The following is a 24,301-nucleotide window of genomic DNA, read 5'->3' as shown; positions in this document are numbered from 1 at the left end:
AGTTTACTATGGACTGTTAACATTCTAATCCTGGTGGATAAATTACCAATGTGTGATTACATTCCCATCATAAACGTCAAGGCTATTGCTAGTTCCCACACACTGCAACAGGTGCAATAGCAATAACAATGATATTAAAGTGCAATTCCAGGCGACAACTGAAAGCAATTAGTGAGCAACGCTATGCAGAAAAATGAAGAAGTTCGCTCAATTTACCTTAAAGTTACACTGTCATAAGGGAAGTACATGGGCTGCCATTACTGGCCTCTTAAAGTGGCATTGTCATAAGGGAAGTACATGGGCAGCCATTACTGGCCTCTTAAAGTGGCATTGTCATAAGGGAAGTACATGGGCTGCCATTACTGGCCTCCTAAAGTGGCACTGTCATAAGGGAAGTACATGGGCTGCCATTACTGGCCTCCTAAAGTGGCACTGTCATAAGGGAAGTACATGGGCAGCCATTACTGGCCTCTTAAAGTGGCATTGTCATAAGGGAAGTACATGGGCAGCCATTACTGGCCTCTTAAAGTGGCACTGTCATAAGGGAAGTACATGGGCAGCCATTACTGGCCTCTTAAAGTGGCACTGTCATAAGGGAAGTACATGGGCAGCCATTACTGGCCTCTTAAAGTGGCACTGTCATAAGGGAAGTACATGGGCAGCCATAACTGGCATCTTAAAGTGGCACTGTCATAAGGGAAGTACATGGGCAGCCATTACTGGCCTCTTAAAGTGGCACTGTCATAAGGGAAGTACATGGGCAGCCATAACTGGCATCTTAAAGTGGCACTGTCATAAGGGAAGTACATGGGCAGCCATTACTGGCCTCTTAAAGTGGCATTGTCATAAGGGAAGTACATGGGCAGCCATTACTGGCCTCTTAAAGTGGCATTGTCATAAGGGAAGTACATGGGCTGCCATTACTGGCCTCCTAAAGTGGCACTGTCATAAGGGAAGTACATGGGCAGCCATTACTGGCCTCTTAAAGTGGCACTGTCATAAGGGAGGTACATGGGCAGCCATTACTGGCCTCTTAAAGTGGCACTGTCATAAGGGAAGTACATGGGCAGCCATTACTGGCCTCTTAAAGTGGCACTGTCATAAGGGAAGTACATGGGCAGCCATAACTGGCATCTTAAAGTGGCACTGTCATAAGGGAAGTACATGGGCAGCCATTACTGGCCTCTTAAAGTGGCACTGTCATAAGGGAAGTACATGGGCAGCCATAACTGGCATCTTAAAGTGGCACTGTCATAAGGGAAGTACATGGGCAGCCATTACTGGCCTCTTAAATCGGTACTGTCATAAGGGAAGTACATGGGCTGTCATTACTGGCCTCTTAAAGTGGCACTGTCATAAGGTAAGTACATGGGCTGCCATAACTGGCATCTTTAAGTGGCACTGTCATAAGGGAAGTACATGGGCTGCCATTACTGGCCTCTTCAAGTGGCACTGTCATAAGGGAAATACATGGGCTGCCATTACTGGCCTCTTCAAGTTGAACTTAACTGTATCAGAGCACCACAAACTGAAAACGCTTTTTTATTCCCCCATCCATAAATGTCTCCGTGCTTTACATTGTTGAGAAATCATTTGAAAAAACACCCCCTAGCATTTCTAGCAGCAGCCATTTTAGCTAAGGGCAGATGATTCATATAGCATTTACTTCCTGGAATCCCTCTACCCTTAGCTAAGGCATGCAGCAGGGTGTGCTTAGCTGAGAAAGCCCCTCCTCCAGATGAAGGAAAAAAAATGCCCATGAAGACTCCTGGGATGTATAGCATTATTTTGGCATAGCCCAGAAACCAGAAAGCAACTGAAGAAATGTAAAAAGAAAAAAAAAAAAGTTGAAAAAATAATATACCTTCCTATCTATTTACTAATATTTGCAGCAAGAAATTGTTGATATGAATTGGGGGAGTTTAGTTCCGCTTTAAAGGCTGAAGCACATTTATTTAATCAGATGCGTTGTGGTACATTAAATGCATTCATTTTTTATTCATAGCACCCAATGCACTAAAGGCTCTTTCAGATAGGTGGCAGGGGGACGGTAAAAACAGGTGACTGAGCTGCAGTTTTACCCCCTAAAGCACCTCCCCATCCATGTGTTCCTCTTACCAGAAATCTAACTATAGGTTCTGGCAAACAATATTGCTTACTAAAGACATTGTATTTATACTCTGTCTCTATACTTCTGTGGTGGGCTAGGACATGAAGACACTTCCACTTTCTTATGTCACTGTTTCCTAATGTAAGGAAAATTAGCTTCCAATGTTTGCTTAATCAGCCGTTCTGCCTTTGTTCCATAGGTGGCTGCAAAATAGCTATCAATGTTTGCATTATCAATATTGTTCAGAAGAGCAGATTATCCTACCAAGGGGAGATTGGGGGATTTTTGTTACATAATGCTCATACATCTTGGGGGGTTTCCTCCTGCTAGTTTGAGGTCATGTCTCCATGTTCTTGATTTTGGCTTCATACTGCAAATACATGTAAAATCTGACCCTGGACCCAGAACACAACCTACCTACTTTTTTGTACGCTGCTAACCGCGGCACACATTTTTGTTTGTAGATGCAGCTCTGTGTATGGCCCCATTTATTCCTCTAGAGCTGTATTTAGATATGTACACACTGTTTACATGTGGAGTTTTAGATGCCTGTGTGAATGAGCCCCTCCACAATGGGGTGCATTGACTAAAGGCAGATAGACTTTGCACTTTGCAGGTGCAGTTCAACTCATTTTCCCCAGAGCTTAGTGAATGAGACGAAGCTCTGCTGATTTCCATCATCCAATCACATGCAAGCAAAAATGCTGTTTCTTTTTAAAAAAAATTAAAATTTTCTTTGCACCTGATTGGCTATTTTTTACAAAGTGAAGCTTTACCACATTTCCTAAGTTCTAGGGAAAATGAGTGCAACTGTATTTGCAGTTTATTTGCCTTTAAGCTGGTCATAGATGGGTAACATTGCCAATGAAAATTCTTAGGAAAAGAACATTCTAAGGCTTTATGTACACAGGATGTTTAAAAACCTCTTCTGAATGCTGGAAACTTGACAGCAGGTAGGTGAGGGTTAAAAACATCTGTTTTGCCGCTTCTGTGAGAGAAGAGAGAGCAGCAGAAGAGAGCAGTTTGCTTTAACTATTGATCCCATCCCTCTTTTCTCTCTCTCCCTCCATCCCCCCCTCTCTCTCCCACACCCCCCTTTCTCACTTTCTCTCTCTCTCCCCCCTCTCTCCCTCCCTCTCTCTCCCTCCCCTCTCTCTCTCCCACACCCCATCTCTCACTTTCTCTCTCTCTTTCTCTCCCCCTCTTTCTCTCTCTCTCCCCCCCATCCCCCCTCCTTCTCTCTCTCTCCCTCCATCCCCCTCTCTCTCCCTCTCCCCTTTCCCTCTCTCTCTCTTTCTCTCCCCCCCCCTCTCTTTCTCTCTCCCACCTCTCTCTCTCTCTCTCTTTCTCTCTCCCTCCCTCCCTCCCTCCCTCCATCTCTCTCTTTCTTTCTATCCCTCTCTCCCCCTCTCTCTTCCCTTCCATCCCTCTCTCTCCCCCTCTCTCTTTCCCTCCATCCCTCCCCCCCCTCTCTCTCTCTCTCCCTCCATCTCTTTCTCCCCCCTCTCTCTCTCTCTTTCTCTCTCCCCCCCCTTCCTCACCCCTCTCTCTCTCTCCCTCCCTCCCCCTCTTTCTCTCCCTCTCTCCCTCCATCTCTTTCTCCCCCTCTCTCCCTCTCTTTCTCCCTCCATCTCTTTCTCCCCTCTCACTCTCTCTCCCCCCTCTCCCCCCCTCTCTCTCTCTGCCTCTCTCCCCCCTCTCCCCCCCTCTCTCTCTCTGCCTCTCTCCCCCTCTCCCCTCTTTCTCTCTCTCTGCCTCTCTCCCCCTCTTTCTTTCTCTCTCTCTCTCTCCCCTCTCTCTCTCCCTCCATCTCTTTCTCCCCCCTCCCCCCCTCTCTCTCTCCTCTCTCCCTCCATTTCTCCCCCCCCCTCTCTTTCCCTCTCCGCCCCCCCATCTTTCTCTCTCTCTCTCTCTCTCTCTTTCTCTCCCCCTCTTTCTCTCTCTCTCCCCCCCATCCCCCCTCCTTCTCTCTCTCTCCCTCCATCCCCCTCTCTCTCCCTCTCCCCTTTCCCTCTCTCTCTCTTTCTCTCCCCCCCCTCTCTTTCTCTCTCCCACCTCTCTCTCTCTCTCTCTCTCTCTTTCTCTCTCCCTCCCTCCCTCCCTCCCTCCCTCCCTCCCTCCATCTCTCTCTTTCTTTCTATCCCTCTCTCCCCCTCTCTCTTCCCTTCCATCCCTCTCTCTCCCCCTCTCTCTTTCCCTCCATCCCTCCCCCCCCTCTCTCTCTCTCTCCCTCCATCTCTTTCTCCCCCCTCTCTCTCTCTCTCTTTCTCTCTCCCCCCCCTTCCTCACCCCTCTCTCTCTCTCCCTCCCTCCCCCTCTTTCTCTCCCTCTCTCCCTCCATCTCTTTCTCCCCCTCTCTCCCTCTCTTTCTCCCTCCATCTCTTTCTCCCCTCTCACTCTCTCTCCCCCCTCTCCCCCCCTCTCTCTCTCTGCCTCTCTCCCCCCTCTCCCCCCTCTCTCTCTCTGCCTCTCTCCCCCTCTCCCCTCTTTCTCTCTCTCTGCCTCTCTCCCCCTCTTTCTTTCTTTCTCTCTCTCTCTCTCCCCTCTCTCTCTCCCTCCATCTCTTTCTCCCCCCTCCCCCCCTCTCTCTCTCCTCTCTCCCTCCATTTCTCCCCCCCCCCTCTCTTTCCCTCTCCGCCCCCCCATCTTTCTCTCTCTCTCTCTCTCTCTCTCCTCTCCCCATCTTTCTCTCTCTCCCCCCTCCTCTCTTTCTCCCCTGCCCCCTCTCTCCCTCTTACCTTGCTTACAGGCAACAGCATGTGGTATGTGGTGAAAATTGTATTTTTTACACGTTCCTCTTTGAAAATGCTTATAAACGGGTAAACTACAGTACTGAATGCGATTTATCTGCTTTCAAAAAAATGTCAGTAACCTCAACTACCTCTAACCTACTATAAGCCACTGAGTGTACATGGACACATTTGATATCTTAGAGGAGAGTTCAGGGGCTGCTAAAAAAAACACCCAACTGCTCCTAAACGTCCGTTCAGCAGCTGCAGCGTAAATGAGACCTAAGAAAGCTCATTTGTAGGTCAAATCGATGTTGGTTTTAGACTGCAGTGCCAGTGACGAGAAAATTAGAAGGAGCAGAATGGAAGTTTTTCTCGAAAGAATGCATTTCTAAAGCCCAGTAGACATGGCTGACTTTCGGTCCATGTGTAGAGCTGTCTGTTCAACAGAAGCCCATCTAATGATCAGCTTCTGTCAAACAGTCCTGCTGCAAAGCCAGTATTCAATCAGCATTTACAGCCAATGGCTGCAAGCGGTGATCTTTGTATTCTGGCGAGGAGATTGTCCCCCCTTTCAGAATACAATAAAACAGTGAGAGAGATCCCGGCAGCCACATCTCTTGTGTTGATGCGGGAATCTGTCTGTTTTTGAGCAGGTTGAAGAAAAGGAAATTGTATGTGTTTGCCCAGCTTACCAGTGTATGTGGTTTTCCTTCAGCAAAGTCCATTCATTTTAGCAGGGGCGTAACTACAGGGGTTGCAGGGGTTGCAATCGCTACCGGGCCTCACGCTCCAGGGGGCCTGTGCTGCTCCCCTGTACACCTGGATAGGAGGGACGGCGGGGGCAGCATGTAGAGAAATCTCTGTCCTCCTTTTTCCTTCTGTAGCTGCAGGAGGAAAATTAGGAGATTGGTTCCTCTGTATGCTGCCCCCGCCACTCCTCCTATCCAGTTCACTTGTGTTCTGCTGTCGTCCCCCCCCCCCCCCGTGCTCCCTCTCCTCTCCTGCCGGCTGCTGCAGGGGATGTGTCACAATAGAGAACCAGGAAGGGGTCGGTAAAAATTTACTTTTTCAGCTCCGTCCTTTTCTGAATGGACAGAGTCATAGTCAGTGACGTTGTAAAAAAAAAAAATAAAATGATAAAATATAATACAATTAAAATACCAAAAAAATAAAAACTACTGACACCAGTGGGTGAACTTCCAGGATCGCAAAGGTCACACTTGTGATGGGGCCCTGGCATTCCACCACTGTGGGGAGGCCCCAAGATGGCAGGAGGGGGGCCCACTGCAGAACTTGTGAAAGGGTCCCGCTGTGGGACCGTAATAAAGGGCCCCACAATGAGAGTAAAGGGCCCCAGGATCAGTGGGAAGAGCCCCAGGCTTGAAGGGAAGGGCCCCGGGCCAGGGGTCCGGGGGGCCCTTCATGGTTTGGCAGGAGGGGGGCCCACTGCAGAACTTGTGAAAGGGTCCCGCTGTGGGACCGTAATAAAGGGCCCCACAATGAGAGTAAAGGGCCCCAGGATCAGTGGGAAGAGCCCCAGGCTTGAAGGGAAGGGCCCCGGGCCAGGGGTCCGGGGGGCCCTTCATGGTTTCTTGCACCGGGGCCCTGAAGGTTCTAGTTACGCCTCTGCATTTTAGAATCAAATGGTGAAAGCAAATAAAATCTGTCCAATTACTTTTAAATGTTCTGAGAATATCCTAAAGCTGGCCATAGATGGAGAGAGTTTTGAACTAAAATTCTAAAGGAAGTCTCAGGAAAATTCTCAAAACATTCAAATGGTGTTCAAAGATTTTGTGTGCTCTTAGCATTTGATTTTGTAATGGATGCACTTTACTGAATGAAAACCACATACACTGTTAGAAATTCATTCATTTGAGAACATTTTTTCATTCTGCTCCTTTGAAATTTCTTATCACTGTGTTAAAAAATGAGCATTGATTTGACCCTCTAAAGATTAGAAAAAAGAACAAACCTTTTGGAGACACACCATAAGAAAATCCGACAAAAATTTCAGTAATGCCCCGTACACACGTGCAGATTATCTGAAGACTTTTGTCTGCAGACTTACCAAAACCATATAATATGAGGTCAAACCTAAACACTTTCAATTTGTATGCAATCCGGCAGGCCCTTGCACTACATAGAAAAGGTAAATCTGAAGACAAAAGTCTTCAGATAATCTGCACGTGTGTACGGGGCATAAGAAGAACAATCAGTCGATTATCTGTTTGTTGGTATAGTGCTTTTGACAGCTAAATCTAACTGTTCGAATAAAAAAAAAAAAATGAAGGTGCAAGCTAGAAACTTTTATGTGTACACCAATTGTATGGAAATGATCGAATAGAAAATATGGATTTAGAAGACACAGAACGGGAAATGACAGGTAATATCATTCTCGGCTACGTCATGGTACTCACCTTCATAGAAAATTGGACGATCGTTGGTCCGATTTTCTCATAGTGTGTACTAGGCTTAAGAACCTTCTCTTTTTTTTTTTTTTTTTTTTGTCAGAAATTCTGGCAATTAGTTTGAAAATCTACCTATGTATAGTCAGCTTAAAGCCAGCCATACATGGATCGAAATCCGGCCGATTAAGCAGGGTAATATATGGACTAGCTGATTGTACACAAGTTAATCTATCGATCGATTGGTGTACAACCAGCCTGTTGGGTTTTTCCTGAATGATCAATGCAGCTGGCTTTAGTTGAACCATAAAAAAATGAATCATGTATAACCAGCATAAGAACGTTTTAAGAATTGTACAAATTGTTTGTAAGATTTTTCTTTCATTCGAATTTCTATCCGCCCAGTATGTACTACCCTCTCAAAGTGATCCGATATAAACCCAGACATGTGTGAGTCTGACCTGGGATTTCCCTCTCCTGCCTTATGATTATCCTCCGCCAGGTGGCGGTATAGAGGCCGCTGTGTGCGCTGACAGTGCCCATAGAAGCGGTGAATGAGTCTTGTCCGGGACGGCGCTGTACGGACACACGTTCTTTCCTCCCATAGCGTACAGTTGCCAGGGAACTGAAGTGAACCTGCATGCACTTTCCTCGCCCGGACACATCTCCCCCGCTGGAGGGACGGCTCGGAATCTGGGGGGTGCTGCCTGGTCCTGCACTGTAAAAGTTGTCATTGATTGGACAGCCTGGGAATTGGAGGATCTGGAGAGTGAGCGATCCTAGGAGACAGCTGGCTGCAGGTAAGTGATGGGCAGGTGGGCTGACTGTGCACCCTCCATGTATGTGCTGTGCACCCTCCATGTATGTACTGTGCACCCTCCATGTATGTACTGTGCACCCTCCATGTGTGTACTGTGCACCCTCCATGTATGGACTGTGCACCCTCCATGTATGTGCTGTGCACCCTCCATGTGTGTACTGTGCACCCTCCATGTGTGTACTGTGCACCCTCCATGTATGTACTTAGCACCCTCCATGTGTGTACTGTGCACCCTCCATGTATGTACTGAGCACCCTCCATGTATGTACTGTGCACCCTCCATGTATGTACTGTGCACCCTCCATGTATGTGCTGTGCACCCTCCATGTATGTACTGAGCACCCTCCATGTATGTACTGAGCACCCTCCATGTATGTACTGTGCACCCTCCATGTATGTACTGTGCACCCTCCATGTATGTGCTGTGCACCCTCCATGTATGTACTTAGCACCCTCCAAGTGTGTACTGTGCACCCTCCATGTATGTACTGAGCACCCTCCATGTATGTACTGTGCACCCTCCATGTGTGTACTGTGCACCCTCCAAGTGTGTACTGTGCACCCTCCATGTATGTGCTGTGCACCCTCCATGTATGTGCTGTGCACCCTCCATGTATGTGCTGTGCACCCTCCATGTATGTACTGAGCACCCTCCATGTGTGTACTGTGCACCCTCCATGTATGTACTGTGCACCCTCCATGTATGTGCTGTGCCCCCTACATGTATGTGCTGTGCACCCTCCATGTATGTACTGTGCACCCTCCATGTATGTACTGTGCACCCTCCATGTATGTACTGTGCACCCTCCATGTGTGTACTGTGCACCCTCCATGTATGTTCTATTCACCCTCCATGTGTGTACCGTGCACCCTCCATGTGTGTACCGTGCACCCTCCATGTGTGTACTGTGCACCCTCCATGTATGCACTGTGCACCCTCCATGTATGCACTGTGCACCCTCCATGTATGCACTGTGCACCCTCCATGTATGCACTGTGCACCCTCCATGTATGCACTGTGCACCCTCCATGTATGTACTGTGCACCCTCCATGTATGTACTGTGCACCCTCCATGTATGCGCTGTGCACCCTCCATGTATGTACTGTGCACACTCCATGTATGTACTCTGCACCCTCCATGTATGTACTGAGCAACCCCTATGTGCTTTACACCTCCATTTACCCTCCATGTACTGTGCATGATTCTTTCATTATGAACACCAGGAATTGTTGTATCCCTCTGATGAGTGATCTCTGTGTAGGAAGATGTTTCCTGTGTGTGATGTGTAGTATAGTTGTAGTTTTGTATCTGTAGTATATGACCCATGTCTTATACTTTGTATAGTATAGAGATGATCTGTGAATACTATAGTAGAAGTGTTGCCTAGCAACCAGACTGTCATCAGTGGAGTTTTATTTGTTGCTATGGGCGACTGCGCTACTTCTGCACCTGCTTGCTTTAATACAGAATCTGGAGCAGCTGTTCATGGCAGCCAATCAGCTTCTAGTGTCAGCTTGTTGAGTTAAAGTGGAACTATACTCCCCTTCTCTCCAGCACTGCGGTATCATGGGGCTCCCCGCCGGCCACTGACATGTTTGGCTAGTATGGCTTCTGGGTACCTATCCTTGGCCATTTTCATTGGCCCGGCTGGAATGATGTCACTCCCACACATGTGTGGGAGTTCATTGATCTCGGCATTGCTGAATATTATACATTGAGCTGTGTGCGCGCCGCTCAGTGTACTGCGCATACAGCCAGGTACGGAATGTTAATGCAGGAGAGACATAGCAGCCCTGCTCAGCATTAAAATATTCTTTGCCAATTATTTTTTAAGCTTTGAAAATTCAAACTAGAAGCTGATTGGTTGCCATGCACAACTGCTCCAGATTCTGGCTGCTCTAGTTTTGATGAGCTCCTGTGATTGGCCAGTGTGTGCAATTATTAGCATCCTTAAAGCAGAACTACAGCATATATATAGTATACTTGGTTCCAACAATCCAACGCTGCTAGGTCCCGCACCAGTGTGACATCTTCTCCCCCCCCCGGTTCTCCTAGGTGTTGGTCTTTGACCATTTTGATTTGCCAGTGTGGGGTGACGCCACTCCTATGCATGCAAGGGAGCGCAGTCATCCCGACACATTTTCAGTGTGCTGGAATGTATACTGAGCTGTGCATGCGCAGCTCAGTAAACTTTCCACAGAGGATTGCAAATAGGCAGGTAGGTGTACTTTATTACAGAAGAGATGTTGCATGACTGCAATAAAGCCCCTGCCTGTTCACAATTATTCCTTTTTAACCTTAGTTCTGCTTTAAAGTGACCATACATTGTACAATCTACTACCAACTATATATTCCATGGGTCGGCCTGGCTGGATACAGATTGGAAGTATCATTTAGGTTTGTCCTCACTCCATCATTTTGGTAAATCTAAAGAAGATTGTACAACAAATTGAATAGTGTAGATTTACCAAAACGATGTAATATGAGGACCCCCGTAATCTAATCCATATTTATCCAATCAGGCAGGCCTGTGCAATGCAAAGTTTTTGGTAGATGCTCCAATCACACTTTGGACATCAAAGTCGCATGATAAGTTGCAGCCTATTCTTTCCAATAACATCTGTTCAAATCGGCGTGACTTAAAGGAGCAGCGACTTTGAAAAGCTGCCTGCACTACTTTGGTACAACTTTTGATGCGACTTGGATCCATTGAGTGCAAAGCCAGATCAAAATCGCACTCCAAAGTTGCACTGGAGATACGCTAATGTGAATGGAGCCATACAGTTCGATTTTAACGTGTGTGATGAGCTTTAGATCTACCAAAAACTGTAGTGCATGGGCCTGTCTGATTGTATAGAAATGGATTGGTTAGATTACGTTCGTCCTCCATATTACAGAGTTTTGATCGCTCCAAAGATTGTATGGACAGATGGCAATGTGTATGGTGAGGCTTATGGTGTCTGAGCCATATAAACTGTATGGCTGATATCACATCGCATTCGCACCAAAATAGTGCAGCAGCAGGACCCTTTTTTGGTCCGCACTGGAATCGAATCGCATGGGTATTCACACCTATGCAATCCACTTCCTGCACCATTTTACAGTTCGCACTGCGATCTGCGAACTGATCTGGGGGTGTCGTTAAATTTACATTGACACCCCCAGCGGTTTGCAGAGCGCAATCTGAACCAGTGTGCAATCCAGGTGGGATGCAGGAAGCGGCACTGAATCGCAGTGTTTCCTGCATCCCACCATTGTGAACTGAAACTTATGCTGGCCATATACCTGCCGAAAAATCGTTCAAAAATCTGTAATTTGGTCCGATCGTCCAGTTAATGGGCACAAATAGAAAATCGTTTTCAACTTTTTAGAGCCGAAAATTCGAAGGAGTAGTTTTGAAAATCTGCCGGCCGAACGATAAATTGAAAGGTTAATGTGTTTTTCTCGGCCGACCTGTTTGCACTGGGTATATGTGACAAACTGAATTCATGTATGTCCATTGAACGATTTATCGTTTGAAATTCGGTCATTACATGATGGCACGATCGTCTGCTCTCGCGGCCGATCGTTTTTCGAAAATGAGTTTGCCCGATATTTCGGATAGTGTATGGCCAGCATTAGTTTCGATCAAATTTGATGCAGCACTGAGATCCGGTATTCATAAATACAATTGTATTTTGATTGATCAGATTCTGAGGTCCCATGGTGGAAACAAAGATGGAGTCAGAGCCCATTCACATTAGCGCGACTTGTCAGGACCCGTTCTAATAGGAGCGACACAATTCGCTGCGACTTAGAAACAGGGTCCTGTACTATTTCGGGGCGACCTCGGAGTGACTTGCATAGACTTCCATTATGTGAAGTCCGTGCAAGTCGCTCCGAAGTCGTGGTGCATTGTAATGCACAAGTCGCCCCCGAAGTAGTAAGGAGTCGTGTCGCGCTAATGTGAACCGACTCTCAATTATTTACAATCATTAAGTATAAACGTATCTAAGCCCGGGTTCGCATTGGTCCGATGTGACATGTCAAATTGGAGCCAATTGCACTGTTCGAATCGGTGCAATGCCGACTTTGCGGCACCGCACTGATTCCCATAAATAGTTTCTGTACTACTTTTGGCGACCTTCAGGGGGCGATTTTCATAGACATCTGTGCAGGAACCCACATAGATATCTGCGAAGTCGCCCCCGAAGTCGGACTGAAATGCTGGCTGAACTCGCACAATTTTAAAACGGCTTCAGTGTGAACCCATGATTAACAATCAATAGGAATCCACTTCCCTGTATGTGGCAGATTAATCAAATGGGTTGTCGTCTATAGATCGTAAGAGATCGATTCGGAGAAAAAAATGTAACGTTTACCTAAGTAATCTCTATATAAGTAATAGCAGAGGACTCATTTGACTTTACAATGGCATTCGCTCCTTTGTGTATAATTTCCAGTTGCGCAGTCCTGGACGATGGTGGGTGATCTGGAAGGGGGGGGGGGGTTGTCACCTTCTGGGGGGGTAGGTTCTCACCGTGGCCCCTCTGGATCTTTAGGAGCTGTAGTAGTGCTGAGTCTGGTAATCCTTTCATTAGTGTGGATGTTCCCTGGCTCCCTTCCTATGACACATGCAGGTAAAGGCGAGTAACGTTGCTCGGGGCACAGGAGCAGTGATAAATCCTCAGATTAAAGCTGTCTGTAGAATGCTGGGAGTCTGCATACGGCTCATTTTCATCTACCTGGAAGACGGCTTTTTATAAGATCTGCCAGCATTCATTGTAAATCAAGCATAACAGATAAGGGGAAAACAAGTGACAGGAAACTTCAGAGTTCTCAGGGAGGGAAGGAGAGGATAGTGATGATTTATCCCCAAGAAGGAATGTTCTACTCCCAGGCTATGAGTCACTATGCTTATGGGGGGATTCATTCCTGAGCTGATCATGGGATCACCTGGGAGGGAGTCTGGTGGGCAGCAGGTAGATCAGACGTGTAACCCATCATTTATTCATTAGGAGCCTGAAATGTGGAGCAAACCTGCGTTCATTTCAGCCTGTCCCCTGCATATGATTGGTTGTCTGTGTTCAATACCTCTCATCACACCTGACACTTTAGTAAATCAGCCATTGAGATGTCAGACTCCGCTCTCCCATCCTGTATTGGGGTAGCGCTTGTGATTTATTATTCTAAGATAATAGGTGTTTATATAGCGCTGACAATTTCCATACTGTACATTCACATTAGTCCCTGGCTCAAGGAGCTTACAATCTGGTTCCTAAAAATACTATGGCCAAGTAATTTACCAGCAAGCCTTTAGATCAGGGGTGGGGAACCTAAGGCCCGGGGGCCGTATGCGGCCCTCAAAGTCATTTGGTCCGGGCCCCCGTGGAGCTGAGTCTCTCAGCTGATCTGTCAGAGTGGAGCCGATGCTTCCTTTATAGTTCCGGCTCTGTTCTGACAGTCTGAGTGAGTCACAGCAGAGTGATATCAAATGAACTCCGTCTGTGACCAATACAGGAAACATCGCCTCTTCCTCCAGAGCGGCGCCGCTGCTAGCCAGCATTTCCCGCCAGCAGTACACACAGCAGTACCAGCCAGAGTCAGCAGTACCTACAGCACAGTACCAGCCTGTGTCAGCAGTACCCATAGCAGTACCAGCCTGAGCCAGCAGTACCCACAGCAGTACCAGCCAGCAGTACCCACAGCACAGTACAAGCCAGCCGTACCAGCCTGAGCAAGCTGTACCCACCAGCAGTACCAGCCAGCTGTACCCACCAGCAGTACCCGCCAGCAGTTCTTTTCAAAACTTGCCACCACAAAGATTCTAGTGCGCTCCAGACTGACCGACGCAAACATGGAAAACCAGTTGCGAGTAGCATCATCATCAATACCAGCTAACATCACACACCTCACCTAAGAGAAGCAGTTGCAGCCATCACATTAGGGGTGAGTTAATTAATTAAATGTTTGACCAAATATAACAGGCACATTTTTAAGTTGATAATTTTATACGGCCCCCGAATGATTTTATAAATACCCAAATGGCCCTTAGCAGAAAAAAGGTTCCTCACCCCTGCTTTAGATGGAGGAAACCCACACAAACAAAGAGAGGACATACAAACTCCATGCAGGTGGTATTCTAAATGGGATTAGAACAGCTTTTAAGGGGCCATACTTACTCGGGAAATGAAGGGAAAATATATACAGGTGTGTGTGTGTGTGTGTTTATATATATATATATATATATATATATATATATATATATATATATATATATATATATACACACACACACACACACACACACACACACACACTTACAGGTATTTTGCCAACAATTTATGCAGCACTGTACAAATACAAATTCACATCAGTCCCTGCCCTAAAAGACTGGCAATCTAAAGGCCCGTACACACGATAAGAAAATCTAAAGGGAAAATTCGTCCGATGACCGATCTCCCGATTTTCGGATTGTTAGTATGGTGCTTTCGACAGCCGACTCCCGACTTTTCGGCCGAAAAAATCCTGATGTGCAGGCTATAAACTTTTTATCGTCCGTCAAAACAACGTCCGATTTTCGTCTCATTAGTACAGATTTCGACGGAAAAAAAATCTTAAGAGCAAGACTAGGCATGGTCAGAAACGAAAGAACACATACAAAGCAATCCAACACATGACATCACTTCTGAAGTAGAATTCTGTCGTACGGGAAAATTCGTATGAAAAAAACCTCTTCACTTTCCACATCAGACTAGCATGCCACAAAAAATGGACGACAGATCGTTCAATAATCTGATCGTGTGTACAGGGCTTAAAGCGTACGACAGAATTCTACTAGATAAAACTCTTCTTTTAATCTTGTGCCTACAGGTTAGCTTATAAAAAGTCCTACATATAGGTACAATGAATATCTCCTAAACATGCACTGTTTAGGAGATATTCACAATTTCAGCGGCTGGCGACATCCCAGGCGCACTGCACTCTGCATTCGGGGCACACTAAATTACCTTTTCAAACCTGTAAGGACGGAAAAGTGGAAGCTGATGTTACTGGCTTGGTTTTAAAGCCTGAGTTCAGATAAGACAAAAACAAAGATCAGCACAAGGGACATAACTTAGTCAGTTGGATGTGTCCCTTGTGCTGATCCCTGCTCTATCCACCTCCCCCTACACACTCCACTGACATGGGTTGGCATGGACAGAGGAGGATTTCTATTAGCAGAAGAGGAACCAGCACAGTTAGCTACATATAGGCTTTAAGTCTCCATTCACACTAGTACACTAGTACGACTTGTCAGGCGACTTGGTCAGCCTGACAATTAAAGCACCGTCGCGGTCCATTGACTGCTACAGGAACCGTTCTAATAGGAGCGACACAAGTCGCTCCGACCTAGAAAAAGGGTCCTGTACTACTTCGGGGCAACCTGGAGCGACTTGCATAGACATTCATTTTATGAAGTCCGTGCAAGTCGTGCCGAAATCACGGTGCACGCGATTTCACAGGTCGCCCCCAAAGTCGTGCTGCTTCAGTGTGAACCGGCAATAAAGACTGTCATCATGGCTTCACTACTTATTAGGTCTATGAACTGAAATAAACATGCAGCAAGTGATGCCCTGCATCAGTTTCTAATCGGTGACTAACGTGTCTATGATAGCCCCAAGGTTTTCACCATTTGAGCTTAAGCTTAGTGTGATGGAACGCTAGGCACTCAGCCTGGATGCTTCCGCCAAACAGTGCCTCCTGTCCTCCAAACCCTTCCAGCAGACCGAGAGCTAATGCCAGCCCATTTACCCCAAGCATTGTAGACAGAAAAGATGTTGTAGAACCAAAGGAATGACTCTTTATTGAAAAGAAATACAAGTATTTATACACTTCAAAAGTAGGTCAGTTGCCACATGGAAAAATGAAATCCAAATTTTACCCAAATCGTCACACAATGGTTAGATAAGAGGTTGAGTTGACACAAAACTAATCCTTGTGTAATTATGTAGGAACCTCCAAAAATTAGCCAACAGACAGAAACAGAAGGTGACTCAATTAACAATGTAAATGCACACCTAGGAGGCACACAATGGGAGAGACACACAAAATTAAAAACAGTGATTCCACCCCACCTCGGACTTGCCTGTAACAGTCTATTAGACAAACTCATACAATGTTCCAGCAGTCTGAAAAGATGGAATTATTAGATCTCTTAAAGAATGTTGTTGATAAATTTCTGCCCCATAAAAAAGGAGCCTCTCCAACCCAGTCTGCAGCAGGGCTACCATATTCCCTCTGACTATTAACCTGTACAAAATTAATATTACACCTCTCTATCCACTGCAGAAGGGTAGCTTTATTGTTCCTATTCAGAGAAGTAACCCAAACCACGCTCTCAGCATCCATTACATGATTGTCCATCAATAGAGAATGATCTGCTCTCTCCATGGGCCATAATCAGTAATGATCTGCTCTCTCCATGGGCCATAATCAGTGGGTAGGAGGCTTGCCCCTAGTCCTCTTCAAAAGCCCATGTCCTGGTTGGGTCTGTCACATTTAGGACATTCAAGGGTTAAATAATACTTTATTTAAAAAAAAAAAAAAAATCAGCACTACGGATGGCATTTAGTCTGAAGTGTCCCTTGTTCTGGTTCCGGATGTAATACTTGAAATCAAAAGACCCCTGCCCCCCCTCCATATCCTGCAGCTGTAATCTTCCAGTGCTGCGAGAGTTAATAGAGCTGAGGGACCTGTCAAAAACACTAATCAAGAGAGCTGACTCTGCTGATCCCTCCTGCCCCCCTCCTCCATTCATAGAAGGCTTACTATAGCTTCCAACAATGACACACAATCCAGGAATGGGAGAGGTGGACCTTTCATTCAACTGACTGCCCTCCATTCATAGATTTTTTTTTTTTCGTAAATGGAAGCAATAGTACAGCTTCCGTGAATGGAGGAGGGGGGCAGAAAGGTCAGGTATAGTCGGTCTTTTGGCTCTTTTATACCCCCCCCCCATCACTGAAAAATGATGGGAGGGGGCAGAGAACAGAGAATTTCAACTATGGCTGCCATCACATGGGACACTTCAGAATAAATGTAAGGGACATAGCAGTACATCTATAGCTGTCCTCTTTTTTACCCCTCGAAATGTCCGCAGTGTCCAATAAATATTGTGATTTTATATATGAAATTCCTATGGAAAACCCCTTTAAAGTATCCATATGGCCATGCATGATTGTTTATTCCCTCCAGGTGAACATACGTTTTCCATTTTCACACAGATATTCTTAGATTCCGCATACATTAGAATTTACTATTACAGAACTGAAGTTTATCAGGCTTCACTGCTGTATCTATTACATTTGTGGCAGCCTCATTATGTGTGTCTAGCACTCAAGACATTGTTCATTGTCAGGTTATCTGAAACACCAAGTACGTCAAAGATCAACAAGACCTCTAGGGCTCTATGTATCGCTAATAGGAAAGAATTAGGATGAGAGATGTTCTTCCTAAATAGACTCAGTAATAGAGTGCCAGCAGTGATGGTATTAGATAGCGATAGGACTTGTTTCATTATTGGTACTTTGTAACATTAAAGTAGAACTATAGGCAAACCTTTCTTTTTTAACCACTTAAGCCCCAGAGGATTTGGCTGCTCAAAGACCAGGCCCTATTTTGCGTTTCCGCACTGCGTGAATTTAACAGAGAATTGCGCGGTCGTGCGACGCTGTACCCAAATGAAATTGACGTCCTTTTTTTTCCCCCACAAACAGAGCTTTCTTTTGGTGGTATTTGATAACCTGTGTGACAATTTTGAAAAAATAACAATATTTTTCACATTTGTTATATGAAATTCTCAAAAAAAAATGTAAAAAATCCAAATTTTTTTTAACATTTAAGGCCAATTTGTTTTCTGCTACATATTTTTGGTAAAAAAAATCACAAGCGTATTTTGATTGGTTTGCGCACAAGTTATTGCGTTTACTAACTACGGGAAAGATTTATGTCATTTTTATTGTGTTTTTTTTTTTTTTTTAACTAGTAATGGTGGCGATCTGCCTTTTTTTTTTTTTTTTTGTGGGACTGCGACATTGCAGCGGACAGTTCGGACCCCTGACTGACATTTTTGACACTTTTGGGGGGACCAGTGTCATTACTACAGTAATCAGTGCTAAAAATATGCACCGTTAGTGTAAAAATGACACTGGCAGGGAAGGGGTTAACTTTACTGGTGATCAAGGGGTTAAGTGTGTCCCTAGGGGCGTGATTCTAACTGTGAGGGGGCATGGCTTGTGATGTAATCACAGAGACATGCGATCTTACATAGCAGGATCGCATATCGACCTCTAGGGCTCTATGTATCACTTATGCTAATAGGAAAGAATTATTTAGGAAGAACATCTCTCATCCTAGACTCAGTAATAGAGTGCCAGCAGTGATGGTATTAGATAGTGATAGGACTTGTTTCCTGCTGAGCGACGTAGTACTACTTTGTCTGACTGCCGCAGTAAATATACAGGAGGCAGTTGGCAAGTGGTTAATGTTTGATACAGTAAGGGATGGTTTTTCCCACTGGGGAGATTTACCTTCACTTCCTGTCCGATAGCCAAACAGGAAGTGAGAGGAAATTAATGAAATCTCTCAATCTCAAATCCCAAATTTCGGGTTGTCCCCAGAAATGTAATAGAGGGAAATCTTGAGGACACTAGATCGGGTGACTTGGGGGTCCCCAAGGGATTCCCCTAACTTGCAGGGATTTCCTCTCACTTCCTGCTTTGGCTATGGGACAGGAAGTGAAGGAAAATCTCCCCACTGGGACATAGATGGCTAAAAATAAACTGACAGGGGTTATGACCTTCCATTACGCTATCCAAAATAAAAAAAAGGAGATTTTTGCCTATGGATCTACTTTAAGTTAAAGTAGTCCATAGAAGGCCATCTATGTAAAGATCAGGGTCAGATTCATGAGGCACAGTCTTTAAAGCAAACCTGCATCAGTGTAGGTCTCCACTGCAGCTGGTACTCAGCTTTCCTTGACTTATTGCCAATGGGAATCAGGAAATCTTCCCATTATTTCTCAAGATAGAAAGCACATAACTGGTGATTGGCCAGGGCTGTCACATTTGGACAGGAAGACAGTCCAGAGCCATATGTAAGCTCCACTTGAAGCTTAACCTGGAATCCCTTTCATTTCCTAGCACTTGCATGGATGAGTGGGAAAGCGAATGGAAGTTTATGTACAGCTTGTGGGGCACATGGGCAAAGCACTGGTTCACTTTATTTGGCAGTATTCATTGGGCTGATGACCAAGTCAAAAGGAATATTTTGTTTTGCAGGTTCTTACCTTCCTGGTAGTGCAAGGTACCAAGTAATATATACACAATGACTGCATACATGGACATATACTGAATGTACCCGATCTATATTTGCTGTAAATATGTTTATCTTTAGCGCAAGTATGCATAATGGTTGTGTGTATATGTGTATATGTGTATATGTGTATATGTGTGTATGTGTGTATGTGTATATGTGTATATGTGTATATGTGTATATGTGTATATGTGTATATGTGTATATATATATATATATATATATATATATATATATATATATATATATATATATATATATATATATATATATATATATATATATATATATATATATATATATATATATATATATATATATATATATATATATATAATTTTTTTTTTTTTTTTTCTTTCTGTATCTTTTTATAGTTAGTTTTACGTAATATTTTCTGTTTTTGGAGCCAACCAATGGAGGTCTAGGTTCCTTTTCTACACATTTTACTCTTCCTTCTTACCTGTTGTAACACCCCTGTTTACAGAGTTCAGTAGCACAAACTGAAATATGTACATACACAAGTGAAAGAGCTAGAGGAATGACTTTCCACTTCTCTGATGGTTGTGTTTTACGTTTCAGTCATACACAGCCTGCTGATTGCTACTTAATTTTCGTCCGACGACCGATCTGCCGATTTTCGGCTTGTTAGTATGATGCTTCCGACAACCGACTCCGACTTTTCGGCCGAAAAAAATCCTGATGTGCAGGCTATACAATTTTTGTTGACTGTCAAAACACGTCCGATTTTCGTCTCATTAGTACAGATTTAGATGGGGAAAAATCTTATTTGCAAGACTGGGCATGCTCAGAGATGAAAGAACACAAAGAAAGCAAACCAACACATGACATTCCATAAATAAAAATGGGGATTTGGTCCCACCATATGGCCATATCGTGCTCAAGCCCATCACTACGTCAAAGTACCCCATTATCAGTGGGTCCTACACTATTCATAAAAAAGGATGAATCCAGCCTCTCTAACCCTTGGAGACAACACTCCTTGCTGGGAGAGATGTGCTAATGCACTACAGGGGACTCCTCCTATATCTACTTGATAGTGGACTCTGATAGAGTACAGGTGTGTGTGGGGGGTGGGGTGCTCAACCTCAGAAGTCTGGTCAGACCGAATACATAATAAACAAGCAAAAAATTGGGGGAGCAAACCCTGAACATGTATATCTAAAGCTGGTGCAGCTATGAACCAAGCGACATGTATATTAAAAAAGAATAGCGCACACATGCAAAAGAAATGACTATTAAATATGGAGACGATCCATAAATAAAAATGTAGATTTGGTCCCACCATATGGCCATATCGTGCTCAAGCCCACCACTGCGTCAAAGTACCCCATTAGGGAAAAATCCAATGAGCAAGACTGGGCATGCTCAGAGAAGAAAGAACACAAAGAAAGCAAACCAGCACATGACATCACTTCTGAAGTAGAATTTTGTCGTGCGGGAAAATTTGTGTGCAGTCTAGGCACATTCCAACCAACAGACACCACTCTGGACAAAAGATGGACGACCGGTCGGCGGAAATTCGTTGCGTGTGTACTAGGCTTTAGGCTTTGGCAATACACCCTGAAAGCTGATTGATTTCTATGCAGAGGTGCACCAGAATTTTGCACTTTCCAGTTTTAGTAAATAACCCAGTGTGTGTGTATGTATGTATGTATAATATATATTTATTTACTTTTTTTTTTTTTAATTAAAAATGCCAGGGTTATGGGAGATCATATTGGGGGGGGGGTTATTTAAGGCAAATCCACTGTGCATTTGGAAGTGCAGTCGCTGTAGATCTGAGGGGATCATCCAAGGAAAATTAAAAACTGTGTTTTTGCTTGCACATGATTGGATGATAGAAATCAGCAGACCTTCCCCTCATTTCAGGACTTCCCCACCCTCAGATCTATAGCGACCTGTAGTGCACAGTGGATTTGCCTTTAGTAAATCAACCCTTAAGTGTCCGAACAGGGTTAAACTCAGAATGCTAATTTCAATGTAGCTCTGGAGCACATTCACTCTTAGGGCTGAATCCTTGATGTGAAGTTGGGCACCACTCATTTCATCAATTCTTGAAGTTTGCGTTTGCTGAAGTACTCAGCAGGAGAGATGGGTGATGGAACAGACAATACAAAACTAGCATCTTCTATGTTTTAAAGCAGAACTCCAACCATAAATAACCAAATAATGCATAGCCCATTTAAATCGCATAAACAATAAAAGCTTTTGCTGCAGTATTTACCTTTTAATCCATAGATTTTCTTGTATTATTTTTTATTTAGTCAGTCTACTTCTTCTGAGCCCAGGTCGTCTTGGACACACCCCAACCTATGACTTGGTAGTGAAAGGATCATCTCTCTATTACTTTTCTTTCTCTTCCTATTAGCATAGTTCTTGTCAGCACATAAACGGATTGACACCTTTTACTGCTTCTTTTTCTAATATTCCATCCCTGTTGTACAGGGACTGCAAGTGGCTGACACCAGGTCAAATGTAGGTACTTACACTGCTTACACTTAAAAATACATTCAGTTCCTGCTGTGCGGCCCACATATTAACAGTCCACTGACCGGTACCCGCCTGTGGCCAAGGGGTTGGGGACCCCTGTTGTAGGCCACATAGACACCTAGGGAGGCTGGACAGGACAAGTTCCTCCAAAGTCAGTGTCTGAATATCTGCTTGATTATTCTTTCTGCAATTGCAGCTCAACAGAAAAGGTCCCAGTGCTGTCAGGGTCCGGACTGGCGGCAGGTGACTGCACTGGAGGTGGATCCTCTGTGTCAGTGGGGGATTGGCGTGGACTGTACTAGAGGATCGGTTCTAAGTTACTACCGGTTTTCACCAGAGCCTGCCGCAAGGCGGGATGGACTTGCTGCGGCAGTAGCAACCAGGTCGTATCCTCCGGTAACGGCTCAACCTCACAGACAGCTGATTCAGGCGTGGTACAGAAGGACAAGGCAAAGGCAGGGTCAGACGAAGCAAAAGGTCAAGGCAGGCGGCAACGGTTCGTAGTCAGGGGCAACAGCAGAAGGTCTGATACACAGGCAGGGAAAATACACCAAACGCTTTCTCAAGGCACAAAAGGCAACAAGATCCGGCAAGGACAGGAAGGGGGAGTGGGTTTATATAACAAACAGGAAACAGGTCACAGGAAACAGGAAGGGAGGTTTGGACCAGGCACCAATTACTGGTGCACAGGCCCCTTAAATCTCAAACAACCGGCGCGCGCGCGCCCTATGGTGCAGGGGCGCATGCGCCGGGAACCATGTGAGCGGGGAGCGGAGGAAGGAGCCTGAGCGGGCACAGGTGAGTGGATCTGGAAGGAACGCCGCGAGCGCTCCAGTCCAGAAGCAGGGACCGGAGCGCTCAGCGTTACAAGTGCCTTCTGTTTCCTGTAAGCCAGGTTGGCTCCACTTCTTCTACATAGGCATTGGCAGGCACTTCCCACTTATTTAAAGTCAATAAAATAGAATTATGGTACTTTGGTTTCCACAAATATTCTCACTAGGATGGAAGGTTCCCAGGCATAGCTTTAGATAGAGGCTTAGACAGCATCAACACAGCTCCCACTGGGCAGCATCATTGGAATTCAACATATTATCTCCCTCAATCGATGCCCATTGGATTAAAGGCTAAGTTCACCTTTCCAATAAAAGTCCAAATGTAGTTAAGTACATAAAAAAAAAAATACCTGTGCAGCTTTTAAAAAAAAAAGAGCTTCTTTCAAATGTCATACTTGTGTGAGTGACCTTCCCTTTCCTACCTAGATGCCAGTACGTGACATATGTTGGGCACGTACTACTAGCTCCACAGGACTTAGAGCTGTTCTGGGTTAAAAACCCATGCATGTGCACTCTCTCCCTCTGTCACACAATGCTAAGCTCAACCTCTGCTGCGTTGCTGCATTTAATTTCTAGGGAACATCTAGAGCAGCCTTTCTCAACCAGGATTCTGTGGAACCCTAGTTCTTTCAGAAGTTGCTAGGGGTCCCTTGAGCAAAGAGCAATGCTTGCTCCTAAGTTTTAACTGACACCAATGATCTTTTTAGTTACATGTGTCAAATATAAGGCCTGCCAGGGCATTTCATGTGGTCCTCGCACCCTTAGCTTTTTTTCAGATGGAACTTGGTAGAACTTCATTCTACCACCTCCGGCTCTTGCCCTCCCCTCACCTCTGTCACTTGTAAACACCAAAGCATTCTGTGGAAGGACAGCCTTCCTCTCAGATCCCTGCCCGCCCTGCACTCACAGTGGGGACAAGGAACCTGTAGGTGCAGTGTGGAATGGGGCATCACTTGGTAAGCTGCACTGTGATACCCCATCTGTGCCCAGTTGCCAAGCAATGATTTCCCTGCAAGTGAGAGTGGTGGAGTCATCTACATTCCTACATTGCTGTGAGGCGCTAGAGCCAGGTGAGGGAGATGTGAGGAAGCTTTTGTAGGGGGGGGGGGTAGATAAGAGCTATGAGGGTGATGTGTGCAAAGGTGGGGAATGGGGGAGAGTGATGCCAAGGATTGGTGAAAGTGAGATGTAGACAGGGAAAGAGCTGAACCCTACACACTGTGCATAGAACACCCCTAAACCTTGCATGTTGTATGCAGTACACTCCTCAACCTTGCACTCTGTACATAGTGCACCCCTGAACTCTGCACATACCGCACTCCTGGTATTTATTGCCCCTCTAAGATCCTCCCACTGTTGGCCACACTCACTGTTCAATGCGGTTTAAAGGGGGGGGGGCTGTTAGTTGAGTTCCTGATCCTATTCTGAGAAAGAGGAACCCTGGTCAAATTTATATAGTCTTACAGATACAACTGGCTCTTTGGGGGCAATCGTAATTCTGATGTGGATGAAATTGAGTTTGACACCCCTGTTTTTAGCTATCTGTAAAAGGGG

General features: G+C 45.2%; 1 protein-coding gene across 1 annotated transcript in view; it reads left to right on the top strand.

Annotated features, from left to right (window-relative positions):
* The first annotated feature begins 7,811 nt into the window (after window positions 1-7,811).
* THSD4 (thrombospondin type 1 domain containing 4) overlaps window positions 7,812-24,301 on the top strand; it is a 997,759-nt gene continuing 981,269 nt past the window's right edge. The window contains exon 1 of the mRNA XM_082253070.1: window positions 7,812-8,047. The gene's annotated coding sequence lies outside the window, so the exon portion shown is untranslated. The remainder of the gene's footprint in view (window positions 8,048-24,301) is intronic.

The sequence above is a fragment of the Pelophylax lessonae genome (assembly GCF_965119305.1).
Source record: "Pelophylax lessonae genome assembly, chromosome: 4".
NCBI lineage: Eukaryota > Metazoa > Chordata > Amphibia > Anura > Ranidae > Pelophylax > Pelophylax lessonae.
Note: the sequence above shows the minus strand (reverse complement) of the source record. Positions and strands in the feature narration are given on the sequence as shown.